The sequence below is a fragment of the Hemicordylus capensis genome, chromosome 4 (genome assembly GCF_027244095.1).
Source record: "Hemicordylus capensis ecotype Gifberg chromosome 4, rHemCap1.1.pri, whole genome shotgun sequence".
Taxonomy (NCBI): Eukaryota; Metazoa; Chordata; class Lepidosauria; order Squamata; family Cordylidae; genus Hemicordylus; species Hemicordylus capensis.
This window is the reverse complement of record NC_069660.1, coordinates 219,713,190-219,733,100: the sequence shown is the minus strand read 5'-3', so window position 1 is coordinate 219,733,100 and position 19,911 is coordinate 219,713,190. Positions and strand designations below refer to the sequence as shown.

The window sequence follows — 19,911 nt, the reverse complement described above, 5'->3', positions numbered from 1 at the left end:
CCCCACTGACAGACCATGGCCCCTCTGGTTCTGAAGCCACCTCTTCTGTGGCCCCCTATCTTCCTTCCCAGTTTGCTCCACAAATCAGGCCACTTCTCCCCCGTCCCACACTGCTTCCCCTGTTGCATAGCTGCGCAGTGCTCTCTACATTGTTCAGTGGCCTTCTGGGTGCAGATGCAGGCTCCTCTTACGGTGATGCAGAGAGGATGGGTACTTCCTCTGATGGAAGTGGCAGCTCTTTCTGCTCTGAGTGGCGACCCTGCTGTGGTGGGGGTGGGGAGAGGAAGAAATTAGCAGAGAGCTTTGTCTGGGCAACACAATCCACCAATGATAGGGGGTTGTTGGCAAGCAATTTGCCTGTTGTGTTCTGAGGGCTCCCCCTGGGGTAGCACAGTTGCAAGCATGAGGTGCTGAAGGGAATCTATTTGTGTCTCCTCATTGTTGTCCTCCGGGTCCATGGAGTAGAGCCTGGACTTGAGGGCTGTCCTATAGAATCCACAAACTGCACAGCTGTACCCTTCTCCCTGCCTTCCCTGGAAGGCCCGGAAGCAGCTGGGATACCTGTATGGTGCATGGCGGGCTGAGGCAGGTGTGATGAGCCTGCCATCCCAGAGCAGCCTGGAACCTCTGTTGCCCTCTCAGGGAACATTGACATGGCTGCATGGGGTGCCATGTTAGTTGCTGCCGCTGGACTACCAAGACGGTAAGATGAGGCGGAGGCAGGAGCTGAAGGGGTGGTTGAAGTCACAGTTCCCATTGGAAGGGGCCTGCTGTTTCCCTGAATGCTTGTTGTCGCTACCATTTGGCTTGCCCTTTCCTTCTTGCCTTGGATGGGGTGCCCAGACCCTGAAGTTGCCCTGGGTGTGATGTCCCTCTTATCCAAGAGGACCAGTGCCAGCTGATCGTAGTGGGGCATGGTCCTCAGCTCCACTCCAAACAACTTGCTGTGAATGGTCACCTGCTTGAATTTCTTGCTGAGGCACTGGAGTCTTTCCTTGCACTGGGCATTGGAATCCCCACTTTGCCATCTGCTGGGATCTCCAGTTGAACTTGGACTCATATTGGAACTGGTTTTGGAATGCCGACTGCACACTATTGTGGGTCTAGCAGTCCAAGAACACCCCATCTCCACATCAGTCCACAGCTTGGCATGGACCTTCTTGGCTCTTTCTCCAGCCTGGCTGCTGTTGGTAGCACTAGTGGATGTGAGTCAATGTTAGGGTGCTGGGACTGTATGGCTATTGCCAACTTCCAAAGAAGGGTGGTGGAGGAACAGGGCATGGGACTCCAACCCACTGTCTTCACATGAGGGAGAAAGTGGATGGGTGTGGGCATCTGTTGTGAGCATGTTCAGCCAACACTGTGGGCTCTGACAACTTGTGACAGCGGGTCTGGGGCATAGACCTGCCATCGTGGCCTTTCTAGAACTCTGCTCTGCCTGTGAAAACCATCTGGAAGGCTTTGTTCTCGTAGATTGCTGCAGGCCAAGAGATAGTACCAAGTACACCAAGTATTGCCAGTGCTGACAGATTCATGAATGGTCTTTGTGGGGTTACAAGTCTGGCTAGGCAAGCTTCCTATAAGAACTCAAGGAGGCACATGAATGGCACATATCTATTCTTTATCTGCATCAGCACCTAGTTCTGGGACTACACCTACCCCTTCAACCAATACTTGCAACAAGACTAGGAGCTAATAAGTAACCTTGCTGCCATTGTGAGGGTAATGTTAAGGAAGGGTCACTTGCAGGATGGCTCCAGGAAAACGGAGCCCTCCACCCCCACCACAGCTTGAGTCCCCTCCTCCAGGCTCTGCCCTTCCACATGGTGGACACCCCTCTGCAGAGCATCCGTAACACTGGTGACTGCATCAAATGAGCAGGCAGTCCTTTGCACCTCTCCCAACTTGCCAAACTTAACCCCTGCTAACTTGGCAAAGAGGCACCTTTTAATGTGGTGATTCTCTTTATTTAGTAGGGGGAGAGTAACTGGCCCTAACCACCCTCAGCACAGTACCTCCAGTGACTGTTGCTGGTGTCTATCTTGTGTTTCTTTTTAGGTTGTGAGCCCTTTGGGGACAGGGATCTATCTTATTTGTTTATTATTTCTTTGTGTAAACTGCCCTGAGCCATTTTTGGAAGGGTGGTATAGAAATCGAATGAATGAATGAATGAATGAATGAATGAATGAATGAATGAATGAATGTTGGAAGCTGCACACAGCATCCCCAAGGTGCCCCCTTTTATGTGCTTCCAGAGATATGTGCAGTTGGACTGCCAATGGGATTTGTGTTGCCCCTGGGCACACTGGCACATAATACAGATCACCCACAGCGATATCATATATGAAGGCCATGTGCCAGATTGCTCAGGGACCAGGTGGCACATTTGTCATGTCTGTCATGCAATTCTCTCTGAGCACATTGCAGGAGTGCTGCTTGTGGCATGAGGGACGCAGGTGGGGGCACGCTTGAGAACATCATCTAGTATGCTCCCACAATAAAGATGGGGGCACAGTGGGGTGGGGGCAAAAGAGTTGGGTTCTCTCCATTAATTCTTGAACAAGGGCCCCATGTCTGCTTTCCACGGGGTAGCAGGAGAACCTCTCCTCGTGCAATTGTCCCTGTCTGGCACTCCTCTCATGCCACAGAGCACCCTGTTCCCAAAGTACACAGCGTGCAGCAGACATCTGCCAAAGTGCTTCTGTCCCTTTAAATGCTGTGTCTAGACGGACGCAGCATCCCTGTTGCCAGGCAACAGTGAGAGGAGAAAAAAGAAGGCAGGAGGTGGGGTGCAGGCTCCGAGAATCAGCAAGACACGTGGGAGGCATGGAGCAGACACTTTTCTAGGCTGGTCTGAAACCACCCTCTCTATGGTTTCGGGAGCAGCTATGGCATGAAACTCAGGTTACGTAGGTGTCAGAATTTGAACGACACAAAGGCACCTCCAAACCTGAGGTAGAAGCAGCGAAACTCACTACAAACTGAAGATTCAATTCATCATTTGGGGAGTGAAACCTCAAACTTTGGTGATGAAACTGCAGTTCCATGCATTCAGACAAGCACAAAAGTGAACTTCTGCCTCTCTCACCTCCAGTTCTGTCCAAAGACAGCCATAAGCTCCCAGGGTTGCACACAGTGTTAAGTAAAACCTTACTGCAACCAGAAAACCAGCACCATAGTCAAATAAGTTAGAATACATGGTCAGTGATGTGCTGGTTTTCTATGAGCAAGGAGATTATTAATGTGGTGTTCCAAAGTGGTATCCTTCACCTGCAGCCTGAGGTAGTGTACAGCCCATTCTACCATCACCTTAAAAGAATCCCCACTCATTCTTCTGCATGTGTAGAATCAGCCTTATTCATGCCATCACAGCAATACATACTGCAAAAACACCTGAAACTCATGCCTGACTGTTAGCTGATGCCGTTAGCTGACTGTTAGCTGAAAAATTATTAGTAGCTGATGCCCAACATGATTGGCTTTTATGTAGTCTACTAAGAGCTGGATAGTCACCACCACCTCCTTTTGGCAATGAAACAACCAACAGATGGTAGCAATTCTCAGCTACTATCAGCTTATGCGGCACTGGCACAGGTAAGCTGACTATCCCATTGCCAAATTTCAACATCTGAGACATTCAGCATTCCCCTATATAAGAATCTCAAGTTACCATGAAATTTAACTGGATCAGTTTCTTCTTGAGTCTTCAAGCACAGTTTTGCAGGAGTACATTCTAAAGTTTCTGCCTCTGATTGGCTCATCATTCATTCACACCTGTTTGAAACTAGGTATAGAATGCTATCTGGAACTGTGGCAGGCAACCCTTTGCGGGTTTGTGGTTGCAATGACATGATTAGCCATTCAAGGCCAATAGACAACCACATGAGGAAAGGTGCTCTCTTGGAATCAAATAGATCCATTGCCATGCTGTTCTGTACTGTGACATTTAGCTCTTGAACTTTGTGTGGTACTGACTGTGATGTATGGATGATGTTTATATTAATGCTGTTCAGTAAAACCATTTTCTGGAAAGGGAATCAACATGCAATGCTTGAAGAGAAAAATAAAACCAATTTATGGAGAGAGAGAAAACATGGTTGCTATATTTGGCAAACTTAAAAGTATAGATGAAAGGAACTAGGGCATGTCTTTTTAAAATTACTCACATTACAAGGGAAAAATCCACAACCTTCACTGTGATATAGACTTCATTTGCAGCTAGAACACCAAATTCAACACAATGGGCTATATTGTGACGACTAATAGAATAACATCAGTTTTCTAAAAAGGAATAAAACCTTTTTTCCTGTTTTATATTCAGTCACAAACTGTCCCTGCTCCCTGCCATTACTCTAGGCTACACTCTAATGAAAGGTCAGAGGTTAGCACTTTATTTTTCTCCAGATCATGAATGCTAAATAGTGTCAACACGAGCAGTTCAATGACCCCTGTATGTTCTGCAGTTGCTGAAAAATGAAAACAAATGTTAATTTGGGTTTCAAGGCAGACTCTTTTTTGCTGATCTTTACTTACAGAACATATTAGACCACTTATACAATCAGGCTGAACTGTGACCTCTGACCCAGATCCATTTTGAAATGGCTGCCTTCATTTGTTGGGAGCCCAGAGTTGCCTCTGGGCTTGCTGTCTAGATTCTCGCATGTAATTCTCACTTGATGCCTACTACTGTTCATGTGCAAGTTACATAAACCAGAGCAATCTCCAGCATATATCAAGGGCACCGTTTCAGTTCAAAAGTAGATGCCTGGTGTAGGTGTTATTTGTACCTTGTGTCAAGCTGTGAATACTCACATCTGGCCACAAGCTGAATAGATCTTTTGATTTCAGGTAAAGAAAAGGAGAAGTTGGTGGTGAAATGAAGAAAGATGAAATGGGTTCGTCTGACAGCTTCCTGACTCAAAATGGCTTTTAAAGCAAAAGGAAGAAGCAATCATGTGAATCGTGAATCGTGTGTACATCTGCGGGATGTACTACAAACCTTATAGGGCTACCAACTTTCTAGAGCTCCATGTTCAACACAATCCAATAGATTCAAGCCTACAGATTAAAATAGTAGGCTGGTGCATTTCGATTCGGGTACAAAACGTTTTGTGTCCAAAAATGGCAATTTTGGAGGTTTTGTAACCAAAACAAAATCAAGAATGAAAAAACAGAGATTTTTGTTTCCAAATCAAAATGACTGTGTTTCGGAAAGAATGCTTTGTTCTTCAGAAAAGCATTGCAATGGAAATTGACTTCTCTGACTCTCTCCACTCCAGCTGAGGCACTGAGTGGTTAGCAGAAGATAAGATATGCAAAAAGCTGTTCAGCATGAATGGTTTAGTTAACTATGTGTTGTATTCAGTGTGACTGAAATGCAAACTGACCTTGCAAAGGGATTTGGAAGATAGCATTTTGAGACAGAAATACCCAAATATCTTTGGGAGCTCAATGCAATTCCAAAGCTCTTGCTAAAAGCCATGGTATAAATCGTGTGGAGAAGCTTTTCGAGAAGCTGGTTAGGAAAGTTCTGAAATTACACAGGTTTTTCTTTCCAAAAGTTTAGAAAGAATCTCTTGACTTGTTCAGGGCTCTTTTGAAAAGCTATTTTGTTTTTCTTTTGATTTTTATGAGTTATAGTGGTGTCTAAGTTTTGTTGCCCAAGTTGAGCAGTCTAATGTAATTTAGGCCAGAATGTAATTTGGTGGGACATGATGTCTAAGCCAGTGGTTCACAACTTTTGCCATTGCAGGGACAGGTCATCCACATGGGACTACAGGAGACAAAAGAAGGGGGGTGGGGAATACCCCTGTCAATCTATTGACATCCCCAGGAATCTTAGTTGCTTCTCTCTTTCTTGTAACCATGATCCATGGTTTTGCACTTTCTTAAATGCAGAGATGATAAATCTCAACAATTCTGAACAGTAGGCTGATTTGTTTGGGCTATGGCTCACTCCACTTCAGTTAAATGAACATTTGAAGCTGTTCCATAGTACCAAGGCAGTTTATTGGTCTATCTTGCTATCTCAAATGACCTGTGGTCACTGTTCCATGGGGAGGGAGTGTTTTTATTGAAAGATTGCTTGAATCCACAAATGGGTTGTGCTGCTGTGCTAGTGCCACAGGGACAGGCTCACACCCACTGCAAAATTCTCAAATAACTGTGCCAAAAAATTAAGTGTTGTTGTTGTTCATCAGTCTCTTCACTCTTTCAACTTGTTTATGTGGGGCTTCAGGGGCAAAACAGTGGGTTGGGTGGCAGTGCCCCGAGGTTGGTGCACCCAGATTCCAAATAGGGCAAAGGGCTGATTTCTTAGGAATGTTTGAGGTTTACGCATCTTTAAGATTTTTTCCCAATAGGGAATAATGGAGGTTTCAGCAGCCCCATAACTCCACCTGGGGGGCACTGGGATAGCCAGAAGTGAGTGGTGGTGTAGTGCACAGAGGGTGCCAACCACACCCCTGGATTGCTAAACCATTGGGGTACTGGGCTTTGTTGTTTCTGAGGTTTTTACTTTAGATTAGCTCATAGCAAATGAGATTTTTAAATGAAAAACCATGCATCCACTCTCATATGCTACTAGAGAATCTACTCTCAGAACACTTCTTGAACAACAAAACCCTGTACTTCATGGGTTGGCAACCCATGTAGGTGGTTGGCACCCTATGTGCACTACACCGCCACTTGCTCTGGGCCATCCCAGTGCCCCTCAAGTGGAGTTATGGGACTGCAGAAACCTCCATTATACCCTACAAGGAAAATCTGAAAGACGAGTAACTTCATTAATTCTTTAAAAATCAGCCCTCTGCCAAATTCCTCTGAAAAAATTGTGGTAGCTTCCTTGTACCTAGTGGGCACTACCACCAACCACACTCCACTCTGGGCCACCACCACCCCCACCCCCTGCATGAAGCTATACTTTTCCTGAAACCTCCATCATACCCTATGGGGGAAATCTGAAAGATGTGCAAACTTCAAAAATTCACCCAAAATCAGCAGTTTGCCCAATTCCTTTGAAATTTTTGTGGTAGCTTCCACTCATTGGGCACTATAACCCCCACCTACTCTTTTGACCATGTGACCCATTTTAAAATCTGAATTAATTCAGATTTGGATTAATTCGGATACAAAACAAAACTGAGATGATTTGGAAGACTTAATTTTCAACAAAATACAAAATGGGGTTGATTTGGATTTGGTGTGAATTGAAACAGAAAAAATACAAAATGCACAACCCTATAAGATAGTTGTCATTTTCAAATAGAAACCAATTCTGATTTGATTTCATTAAGAGGAGGAAGGGGATTCTTTTCTCCTTCATACCAATATGTAACAACTGAAAGGGGCTTGGTTCTAAGCACATCACAGTGTGTTTTCCTCTTTTTTAACCTTGAGATTTCTCTTCTCTGCCAGTCATCACCACCTTTAATAATAAAAACGTAGAAATATAAGAGTGCATTCTCAAAGCCCAAGGCTTACTATCAATCTGCTCTCATGGTGCATGTGAATACTAACATTGGGCTTCTGAAACATCACTGTCATTGCTTTTCCTTGAAAGGAATTTCCTGGGGTGAAAAAGCACATTCAACATCAATTGCTCTTCAGGTATTTCATTCCATCCAGTACTGTCGAGTGCATATAAATGTTAATTTTCTGTATATGCAACACTATGCAGAGAAGAAATTGAAGAAGGAAGCCAATGGAGTGCTCAAAGGCTGCCATCCATAAATAATGTATTCCAGCATGATCCCCATTGGCATCTGCAGCAAAATTAGACTTTAGAGCAAAGGCATACATTTTATGAAAATATATATAAAATATTTTAAAGGTATGTGTTAAAAAATATATTTAATTTAAAAAGAACCACAAAGGCAGACCTGAAGCAGAGAAACTAGCACAGGACTGATGGTGGTGATTGTGTAGGTGTAATGGTTTGCCTTCTGTGGAGGACCTCTTGGTTTTGTAAATAAGCCCTGGTATTGCAAATTCGTGGTGTTATAAATTGAATTGAAACTTCCAGACCTTTTGTTGTAAATAAGCCCTTGAGCCGGGTCTCACAATCCGTGAGACCCGGTTTCTCTGGGTGGGCGGGGAGGGAGCCCTGGGTGGCCGGATCGGCCATCCACACGATTGCCAGCTCCATGACGGAGCTGGCGGGGGCTGGGGAGCTCGGGGGCTGCGCAGCCCCCGGAAGCCCCAGTATGCCCTGCACACATAGGCGTAACTGGGGGGGCAGGGGGGGCACGTGCCCTGGGCGCCATTGAGGTGGGGGCGCCATACCAGTCCCTGCCACCCCCACCCCATTGCCCACCTGCCCAGCCCCAGGGCCCCTCAGCCACTTGCCTCCAGCTCCGGCCTAGGATCGGCAAGGCCTGCAAACTGCAGAGCTCTTCTCTCCCCGCCTCTCAGCTGATCGGCGGGTGGGCGGGGCTTCCAGAGAGGCCTCCAAGTAGGCCTCCCTGAAGCCTGAACTCGTGTAGGCCCCAAGCAAGGAAGGAAGGAAGGAGGAAGCAGGCAGCAGACCCTCTGCCCAGACCAGACCATCCAGAACAGCTATTGCTAGGTAGGCTGTGAATTCCTTTTTGTGGTTACCCCCATATATAGGGATCTGCTTGCCATAGGGCTTTGATATGGGGGTGGGGGTGGGGTGAGACTGAGAAGTCTCTGAATATTTAATTTAAAACAGACTGGAAAATGTGCTGGCTTTAAAAACAAAAACTATCTAAAAAGGCCTATAAGTGGCTTGTTTCATGTCAGAAAATTACAAACACTTCTGGAACAAGTATATTTTATTTATTTTCATTCATTCATTCATAAATGCACTTATGTTCAAGTTGTTTTGCAGTCCAGAAGGTCTGAGTGAGAACTGTGAAGCATGTGTTGTGCTTTTATTTTATTTTATTTTATTTTTCTTGTGTGTGAACTGCTCCCCAATAACTTGCAGGGACTTCAGGGTAAATCTGGCCAACATGTGAATGCAGCACCTCTATTCCAGAGGAGATGTGTGTTAAAGGGCTTTAAAAGCCTGGTGTGAAAAGACTCCTGGAATCAAACTTTACTGAATTTGTTCAGAATTCTGAGAAAACAAACAGAGGCTCACCCTGCAAAAGTATCATTTTGAAAAGTATCATTTGCTAATCTGCAGCATGGGGTCCATTTTAATAATTAGCATTGCTAGTGTGTTCTAGGCATTAAAAGTAGCACAAATATATAGTACTCAATGTATATCACTATATACTGTGAAATGTGCATGCGTGTATTCAGTGAAATGTATTTCCAGGTAGCATACTTATTTTGAAATATCAGACTTAAATCATTGGGGGCCTGGGGTGTGTGGAGGTCCTGGACTTTGAGGGTCTGGGGGCCCATTTTGAAATCCTGTCTCTGGACCCATTCCAACCTTGCTATGCCCCGGCGGAATAGTTACATATGTATTGATCACTACACATGGGTTTCTGCACAGCACCTGCACAGAAGAAACTTCCATGTAGAAAATGTGTCTCTTGTAAATTGACCCTGAATTTTCCATCCATGACTGGGATATCTGAGAGTTAGAGTCAATAATAAAAGAACAGCACACTGCTTGTGACAGGAAGGGGCAAATTACAATGATTTCTTAGTTTGGCAGGGGCTGGTTTTGGCCCTGGCAGAACTTGGCTATCTGCTCCTGTTGCAAATTCCTCTGTCTAGTGTGGCAAACTAATGTATCCTCCTCCCTCTTGGTGTCAAAGTAAGCACTAGTGTGGTGAATGCACATATACCCCATCATGAGCCAACAGTCATCATAAGACAAAGGCTGGCAGGAATCATTCACTGGTTTATAGACACACCCACCCACCACCACCTTCTTCTTCCCCTATTTTGCTAGTGGCTATTTGGGCAGGTGATCCTCTAGGACAAAGTCATGTTTTTTAAAGAATGAGATGAGACAGAGAAAATGACACTTGGAATCCTCGCATAACTCCTGACTGTTGTTCTAAGTCTTTTACAGAGATGGCTCATGTTTTCAGGTTTTGATCAACAACCATGTCTAGATGGTACAGTGTTCCTTTTAACAGGGATTTCCAGATATTGCTGACTACAAGTCCCATCATTCCTGCTTGGACAGTGGCGCAATTTCAGTGCTTGCCATAGGCGCTATTTTCCCTAGTTACGCCTCTGAATACCTGTCTTGTCTTTTCCATTTTGGGACACAAAACCTATTACTATGTTTAAAAGCATTTATTTTCTGGCCATGAGGACTGGAAACTTAGGCTGTTGGTATGCAAGACATTTCTTTAAAATATATATTTCTAAAGAGCCTTGTAGCCTCATGTTTCCTTTTTCCTGTCCCAGAAAACTTGCACGGATGCAGCCCACAACCCACATTTGACTATGGCTGTGACACACTTCCATATTTCCGGGGGTGGCGGGGGGCGCGTGGCGGGGGGGCGCAATTTCAGTGCTTGCCCCGCGCACCGTTTTCCCTAGTTACGCCTCTGCCTGCACGAGCACACGGGGCATACTGGGGAGACCCCCAGAGTCGGGAGGTGGCTTTTCGCCTCCCCTCTGGGGGTCTACTCATGAGTAGGCACAGCGCGAAGCCAGACCGTGGCTACTCACAATCCAAAAAACTGGGGCAGTTTGGGGGCAGGGGTTCTTGAGCAGGTTACCCGCTCTAGAACCACTGGGCTTGCAGCTGAGTCCAGTGGTTCTGACGATCAGGAAAATTCGAGCTAGGCTTTCCTAGCCCGATTTTCCCCGATCGTCAGAATAGCCCCCTTGTATTGTATTAATATTCCTAAAACTCTTATTTTTTGTAAATTAGATGGTGTGTTAAAAATACTTGCAAATCTCTATGCATGAAAAATCTGGCAGGGTCAAAAGTTCATGCCTGCTGTATTTTTGTTTCACATTTAGAATGTCAGTTTGACAGTTCGCTTTTGAAGGGAAGAGAATTTTTGAAAAATGGAAGAAAATTTGATTGTGGATGAGCATGCTGACCTGATATGTGTGACGGAGACCTGGTTGGATGAGCTGGGTGGAGTTGGTCTCTCTCAGCTTTGTCCTCCAGGTTTCCTAATCATGCAGCAGCCCCGCCTGGAGGTAGGGATGTGTGAACTGGTTCGGTGGGTTTCAGGGGTTCAGTTTGGGGGTTCAGGTTAGAACCGAACTACCCCCCACCCAGCAGGACCAAACTGAACCCCCTGCCCCAGTTCACAATTAATTTTTTAAAAAATTCTTTACATGTAGCCCCTTCGGGGGAACTTCCTAAAGGCCGGGGGGTGTTGCAAAGTTTTCCCCTCCCCCGTTGGCCTCCCATCTCACCCCCACAGCCCTTCCCAGGCTGATTTTCAGCCCATTCGGGCCTGTAAAGATCGGCATGGTGGCCATTTTGGAGGCTGTCACACATGCTCAAATGGCCCCTGCAAGGCCTGGCAAGGCCTAGGGCCTTGCAGAGACCATTTTAACATGTGCAGTGGCCATTTTTTAAATTATTTTTTTAACAGCCACTGAAAACAAAATGGCCACCACACATGGCCACCGCGAAATTGGCCAGCACTGCATTTGCAGCACAGCCAGGAGGGCCACCTTTAAAAGGCAGGGAGAGTCACTCCAGCCACATTGCAAATGCAATGCTGGCTGATTTCGCTTGCAAACAGAGCCATACAGCCCCGTTTGGGAGTGAAATCATGCCCCCCGTGTCTGATGTCAGACGCCGGGGGGGGCGGTGTTTAAGCCCGCAAGACACGGCCCCTGATTGACAGTGTCCTGGGTTCTTTGAACCCGTTTGCCCAGTGGTGGCTCTGCCCCTGCTAAAGATCCGTAGCAAAAGGTTTACTGCTAGTGCAAGTCCACATCTGAGAATGATGCAGGAACAGTGTCACAGAACTGTCTCCTCTCCATTTGGAATTTAGCATTCACCTGAGTGAGACTGTTCCAGCACCTCTATTTGGACAAAAAGAACTTTGTCATGCAGCAACAACAACAAATATGTATATACTGTTTTTCAACAAATGTTTCCAAAGCAGTTTACATAGAGAAATAATAAGAAAGTAAGTAATTAAGATGGATCCCTGTCCACAAAGGGCTCACAATCTAAAGAGAAACATAATATAGACACCAGCAACAGTCACTGGAGGTACTGTTCTGGGGTTGGATAAGACCAGTTGCTCTCCCCCAGCTAAATAAAGAGAATCACCATGTTTAAAAGATGTCTCTTTTCCCAGTTAGCAACCTGAACTGGGACAAAGTGCCCGGGAAAGCAGAGCACCCACCCTGAATTCTTGAATTCTTAAGCTCAATTTCCATTTGGAGTAAACAGGAGGCCTATTCACCTGTTATGTTCAACACTCGTACACAATGAGTGTACAGTGTACATAAGTACAGATCTGTACTCAGGTACATGTTCACATGTTATGCTGAACACAGGTATAGAAGTACACTTCCTATCTGTACTATGCATTTGAAGAAACTGTAACCAGGTTCACATTTAAAATTAACACTTGTAGTCATTCACACAAACATGTGTACGAGAGTACAAACATCTGTATACTTGTACAGCACAATGTCTGAATTGGGCTAGGGTCTTTAAGACAAAAGACATGTCACAGGAGAATGAGTAACTGCATCCTAAACTGCAACCAAGGCAAGCTCCAAGACAGGCAAGTTAGGAGTACTAATGCTCTTCTGTCTTGGTGAGCCATTATTATTATGATGATAAAACATCCTGATCAGAATAGCAACCTCCCCATCCACACATCTCCCCTAAACCCTCAATAAAGATTTATAATTATCTCAATTTTCTTGAAACTTCCCCACCTTTGCGACTCTCCTAGGAAATCTCAGAAGAAGAAACCTATAGTCTCTGCTTTTAGGAACGTGTTTTCTTTCATATGTGGGGCAGAGTTGGCATGGTCTCAGATGCGTAACCAGGGTGGGGCAGGCAGGGCGTGTGCCCTAGGCACAGCTGCAGGGGGCGCAAAGAGCCTGCCATGCCCCACCCCCAACTACCACAATTTTTTTAAAAAATGTTTGTTTTTTTTTAAAAACCAACCAAATTTTAATCACCTCCCGGCCGCCACTCTTCTGGGTGGGCCCGCTGCTGCTCACCGCTGCAGCTTGGTCTCCAGTGGGCGCCCAGGCAGCTGGCACATCTGTTGCACCCGAACACACACACATCTACACTCAGCGGCACATGGTGGGTGGGTGGGGCACTCCCATTGACTGGCAGAAGAGCGTGCGCTGTCCCGTGCCCTGAGCTGATTGGGCCACCCGTCGCCATGCCGGTTCTTCCCTTCCCAGTACTGTGCAGAGCCAGCTGCACACGCGGAGGGAGGTTGGTTGAGCTGAGGAGGACAGGGAGGGAGCCGGCTGCACTGTGCATGTGGAGGGAGGTTGAACTGAGGAGGACAGGGAAGGAGCAGCTGCTGGGGGCTTTCTCTTCATTGTCGTGACTAGTCTACTCATGAGTCACGACCTACTTCATTCTGCTGCCTGTCGTGCAGTTTCACCACCCGGCTGCGCAGCACTGCACACATGTGGAGGGAGGTTGAGCTGAGAAGAGGCAGTGAGTGGGGTTGCCTGGGACGAGAGGCTGGGAGCCTGAGTGGCTGCCCTCTTCGATGGGAGCCTGCAGGGATCACTGCTCAGGGCAGGGCAAGGCAGGGCAGAGGGGGAAGAGCAGGCAGGAGCGCTGCTGCTACACCATCTGCAGGGCACACGTCCCGTGATTTTGCCCCGCATGACAGGTGATATAAAACGGCACATGCTGCTTTACTGAAGCGGGCATCAGTGTCTCTAGGCTCTGCCTCTGCTCTTAAAGAAAGGCAGGAAAAGTTAGTTTGGTGTGTTTCTTGAGCCTCTCTAAAGCACTTTTGGTGTGGAAGGGTCACATTCCATCTTGTAGGGTTTCTCTGCCTGAATTTTGTACTTGAAAATTCTATCTTTGCCCCCAATCCTTGCATCGAGGAGGGTAAATGTGCTGGGAGAAGGAGTTGCTGCTGACAGGAAAAGAGCAATGTAGTTGTCCCGCTTCCCATCTAAACTATTTGACTGCCACTTCATTTTTTTAAAGGGAAGGGGGAGTCGAAGCTCCTTCACATACATTTGCATATAATGTGTATTTTGCCCAGGAGGGTGCTGGAGATTTTTCTGATCAGTAGGAATAAGCTGCCGGAATCTGCTGGTTTTGTTTTGTGCTGAAGTGTTGCAAGACTCGTTACTCCCCAAAAGCGGAACTAGGGCTGATTGGCAATAGGGATGCTGGTTTAGATGGAACATTAGCCTAACATGGATGATATGCCATTATTATGGTGTTTTTCCTCCACGCTGGATAGGTTGCGTTGTACTAGCAGTGGTGTATGAGTGGGAGGAGGCATCAGCAGTGCCTGACACTGATTCTGGAGAGGGAAGAGGGCTGCGCACAAGGCGAGGGGAATGTTGCAGAGACAGGCTGCTGCTGGAAGCTCAGCCCGGCTCTCGGGGGTGGTGCCGGGACCGAGGATGAGAGATCCGCCCCAATTCTGCTGCTGCGTCCCTGCTGCCACTTTGTATACAGTATGTTCCTACTGATGCTGTAGCAGGGCAGATGTTGTGAGGCACTGCTGCCGGGGCTGATTTTGACTACTTTTTTAAGACAGGTCTTTCAGTTGAGTTCGACAGATTTCTCCCCCAACCCCTGCTCCTAAAAACAGAACCCTAAATAAGCAGAGAGACACACACGCAAATTCGATCCAGACGGCAAACACAGTCTGAAGGGGGGAAAGAGAGGAAGAATGCCTCCCTTTAAAAAACATAATATGAGGGCAATTGTAAGTGGAGCAAGGGCAGGGAGAGACAGAGAGGAGCGAGGTTGGCTGGGATCGGGGGAATTGTGTCTGGTTGAGTTTTTGAAAGGATAGCTGTTGAAGTTTGTGAGTTTACTGGAAAGGTTCTGTCCAGACTGCAGTAGGGATTCATGGGCCAGATTCAAATGGCTCGGTAGGGGAGTCAGAGCTGGAAAGAACATAGCAACTGAAGGGGGAGGGGGGATGCCCCTTTTGCCAGAGAGTTGCCTAAAAGAAAGCAGGAAAGTTGCATGGAAGGGAAAATGAGAATCAATAGAAAAGGAGACAGACAGAAAGAGAAGGAAAGAGGGAGAAATGAGCCAGAGGGAAAGCAGACTAGAAATATTTTGCTAAGTAAGAAAGAGAAAGAAAGAGAGAGAGAGAGAGAGAGAGAGAGAGAGAGAGAGGAAGGAAGGAAGGAAGGGACTAATACTGCTTTTGTAAAAGGGAATTAAGGTTGAAAGGCAACTGTGTTCATCTTTATTTTGTGTTTCTTTTTTAACAACCTACTTCCCTATTACAAGAACATGGTTTCCACTGCACAATATCTATTTTTTGCCCTGCATGAAAGATGTCTCGGTGCACATTAGAATAAACCTTGCACAGTGCACTTTATAGAAGGCAGAGGTGCCAGTGAGCAAGTCAGTCTGGAAGTCCCACACTCCCACCTGGAACTACTGTGCATATTTACATACACTTTTCAACCAAAGTTTTCAAAGCGTTTTACACAGAAAAACAAACAAAAAGACTAAAAGAGGGTTCTGTGTCCCAAAGGATTCACAGTCTCGAAAACATAAGCTAGCATCCCTCCCGTGGCTTGGGTTAGTTGCTCTCCCGTTGCTAAATGTAAAGAGAATCACCACTTTCAAAGGTGCTTCTTTGCTCATTTAGCACCTGAACCCCTGCTCCTCATGAATCCCACCACCTGTTTGTGTGTGAGAAACTGTGCCTTCTTAGCAGGCATGGAAATTAACTTTGTATCTTTTCATTTAGCTGCATCTCTCAGATCAGAGTCCTGAAACTGACCATAAGTCTTCAGGGATGAGCCCTAGTGAACTGACCTTGTAATCAAGAAGTTTGAAATCTGGCACATTTGTTAGTTGATATGCATCCTCTGCTAACTAGTGTTTTGTTACTAGGCAAGTCTCTTGCCTGTTGCTGTAGTCTCTGGGAGCTCCCCAGAGTTCCTTACTGAGCTGATTTTTGAGCTGATATTATGGTAAAATTATCTGAAAGATGGGTGTCAGATGTTTGGAGGGGCACAATTTCAGTGCTTGCCCTAGGCGCTATTTTCCCTAGATACGCCTCTGCATGGTCTGTCTTGGAAGGAAGTACAAGACAGTCAAGCATCTGTTGTATGCTCAAACCCATTCCTCCTCACCCATTAAGCTGAATCACTGTACTGCTGCTGAGTTTTGATCCTGAGCAGAAATCAGGATCCTTGGGTGATTCCTCAAGTGGGCGTTTTGCAGGGAGACCTACATAAGACTGCCTTGAATATCCCTTGGCCCTAGGCTTGGAATGGAATAATTGAGACTGGGTCATTCTTCATAGGCTTGCTTTAGGTTAACTCTTGAATCTGACAGCCTTGGAAACCCAGTATTCACCTGACCGGTTGTTAGCATGCAGAGTGCCTTAACCTATGGAACTTGATGTCCATCGGGCACCTTACTGCCTCCTTGTTTCCCACTTTGTACCTCCCTTTAGCTTCATTCACAAGACAACAGGCCCCAAGAATGGTATAATGCCACTTCTTTCTCTCTTCCCTCCCCCATTAACCACACACTCCTCACCCACCAGCCACAAGGCATTCAAACCTATGCCTTCACCCTTCACTCCCTTCCCTGCTCTCGCTCTCTTGCAATCACTATAATAGCCAAATACTCAATGTCTGCATTGTAGTTGTCCCAAATAAATTTGATTTCTTCCTTTCAAAAGTCCTTGCTTCTGACTCTGCTTGCTCCTCTGGAACACAGTCTGGAGCACAGTCCAGACTGGAATCCGTTTGTTATTCATGCTTTCAGATTTGATGCTAGGAATTCTGGGTGGACAGTCATGCACTTCCCTGACTAGTAAACTTGGCTGGGGTGTGGAAAGGGCTTCTCCTAGGATCCTAAGTAATCTTGCTACCACTTAGCTTCAACGTATAGGTGCATAGGTTCAAGCAAGCGTGGTTACAGCAGGTATTCCTGGCTCCAGAATTGTTGCTGTGACAGCAGAAGACTGTTCCACTAAAAATGGGCCCCATACCTCAAGGAATCATAGCAAGAAAGGTACTTGGGCAGTTGGCTAGAGATTGAGACTTTCTTCCACAAGCTCACTCCAAGTCAGGGCTACAAGTTTGGCCCTCTTGCAGATGTTGGGCTGCTGCAACTCCCATCACCCCTGTTAGCCGCTGTGGCTGGGGATGAGAGAAGTTGTAGTCCAACAACAGCTGGAAGGCCAAAGCTGTGCAGCCCTGCTCCAAGTGAACCCGTGCCACGCCAGAATGTTGTTGTCGGGCATTCCCACTGGTCGCAGGTGAGCCTGAGTACTCACCCAGTCGAGGGGCCAAGAAGACGGAGGTAATACCGCCCCTGGGTCTGGACTGTGTCAGCTGGGACCCTACACAGTTGCCAAGGAGAGCCAGGACACACAGGAACCCACAGACTGTGGATGGGCCAGCATGGCCCAACAGGCAGCCTCCTGGTGGCAAAGAGGAGAAGGCAGGGCCTCAACAGCTGGCAAGACAGGCAACAGCTGAAGGAGGGAGGATATAGGCAGCGACATTGGAGAGGACGGAGTTAGGAGAGGGTGGTTGGGATTGCCCTGATTGCAGGGCTTTATTTAAGGCTTGGATGGCCAGGGATGAGGAGGTCTGGGAGATGGGAGTGAATTGGACCTAGAATCTCCCAGTGAGGAGCAGTCTTGCCCCTCTCTCTGATAGCTGGTAGATGAATAGGGTGGCAATTAAACCCCGCACCAACACCTCTGAGGCCACTTCCACAGCCTATGAACAGGATCAGAGGAAGGGAAGGAGGTGGTAGGATACTTTTATTCTAAGCCAGTGTGTGACAGTTATCCCAAGACTCTTTGGTTCAAGCTGAAAACTGTTCAGTGGACTTAGCTGACTTTTTCCTAATGTTTGACCTGTGCAGCTACTAAATTAAGTGGTATATTCAAAGTTTAGACTGCCAGATTTCATTGGGAGCTATGACAGGAACAGACCCTTTGCTCTTCTCTGCACATATGCTTTTTGCTGCTTGGAAGTCACCAGAGGACCTGAGACATAAGTGCCAAAAATCCATAAGTCTTATTATGTAACACAGTACCATTGCTCTAACTTTGAATAACATTGAAAAATGTAAAACCACTGCACAAAGAAGCAGGGTGTTCCAAAATAATGTAGTATAAAGCCTTAGACTTACTTTCTTTACCAAAAAAAAAAGTGGTATGGGAAATGGGAGTCATGAGGAGAAGATTCCACGTTAGCAATACAAGTTTAATTCCTGGAAAGGATATTGGCTTCTATGAAAACACAATAAATGTATCATAAAGACTGCTGAACACAATAATCTGAAATCATTAATTCAGTTTGTTCTGGCCTGAGTCTTCACAGGCTGGAAGTTCTTCATTATCTAGTAGGAACTGAATTAATAGCCCATGATATTGTTCTATTTGCAATAAGTGAAGGAATAACATTTTCTCAGGCACCATGAAAAGGTTTTAGACCTCAGACACAACAAAGCAACATCAGAGCTGATCTACACATACAGAATAATCATGTGACACAGCCTCAGTTGTGACTGCACCCAATTGGGGGTTGAATTTTAATAATGAGAGCCTTTATTCAATGCACACAGCTTGCCAAACTATCATCTTGAGAGCAAGAAAAATGCATAAAAATCAATGCATGTTTATTTTTACTATGGGCTGTGTGTTCATCCCCCCCCCCCATTAAGATGGCAGTTGGGGCTTAAAGAGCTTCCAATCATTTAAAATATCCCATCTAAATCAAGGAAGAGATAATTCACTTCCTTCAGGGTCTTCAGGGTCCTTCTAAAAACAGACAGAGAAGGAAATGCTCTTATTTCAGCAGGGAGTTCATTCCAAAACCCTGGGGCAGCCACAGAAAAGGCCCAGTCCTGAGCTGGCACCAACCGTAACCGGACCTCTCCAGATGATCTTAATAGTCATCAGGGATCATGACAGAGAAGGCATTCTCTTAAGTACCCGGGACCCAAGCTGTTAAGGGCTTTATAGGTAACAACCAGCACTTTGTATTTCGTTCAGAACCATATTGGCAGCCAGTACAGTTCTTTTAGAATTGCTGTTATACGGTCCCTTTGGGTAAACCCAGAGACCACTCTGGCTGCCGCATTCGGTACCAATTGTAGTTTCTGAATTACGTACAAAGGCAGCCCCATGTAGAGTGCATTACAATAGTCAAGCTTAGAGGTTACCAGCATATGTACCACCATTTTAAGGTCATTTGTCTCCAGAAATAGATGTATCTGGCGTATCAGCTGAAGCTGATAAAAAGCACTCCTGGCCACGGCCTCAACCTGAGAAACCAGGCAGAGTTTGGGATCCAGGAGTACTCCCAGACTACAAACCTGATCTTTTAGGGAGAGTGTAACCCCATCCAGAACAGGCAGTTCTAAACCATCTCTCGGATCCCGACCCCCTACAGACGGTACCTCTGTCTTGTTTAGATTCAACTTCAGCCTGTTATCCCTCATCCAGCCCAATATCACATCCAGGCAGGCACTTAGTGGGGTCATCCCATTTCCTCATTAAATTGGTATGGAGAAATAGATCTGGGTGTCATCAGGATAGCATCCCAGATGATCCCAGAGAAGCTTCCTGACTATCTCTCCCAGCGGTTTCATGTAGATGTTAAAAAGCATGGGAGACAGTATGGAGCCTTGTAGAACCCCACACTTTAGCTCTCACTTTTCAGAACAACAGTCTCCAAGTGACACCTTCTGGAATCTGCCAGAGAGGGAGAAATGGAACCACTGTAAAACAGTGCCACCCAATCCCACCTCCTTCCAGAGACCCAGCAGGATACCATGGTCAATGGTATCCAGGGGCGTAACTACAATTAGGCAGGGGGAGG

The 19,911-nt window shown here is 46.2% G+C and overlaps 2 long non-coding RNA genes across 8 annotated transcripts in view; one reads left to right on the top strand and one right to left on the bottom strand.

The window, feature by feature from the left end:
- The window catches only part of LOC128322746 (uncharacterized), a 103,809-nt gene that overhangs the window by 27,725 nt on the left and 56,173 nt on the right, over window positions 1-19,911 (bottom strand). The window lies entirely within an intron of this gene.
- LOC128322749 (uncharacterized) overlaps window positions 8,495-19,911 on the top strand; it is a 141,641-nt gene continuing 130,224 nt past the window's right edge. Inside the window, exon 1 of the long non-coding RNA XR_008305944.1 lies at window positions 8,495-8,566. This is a non-coding gene — a long non-coding RNA (uncharacterized LOC128322749). The remainder of the gene's footprint in view (window positions 8,567-19,911) is intronic.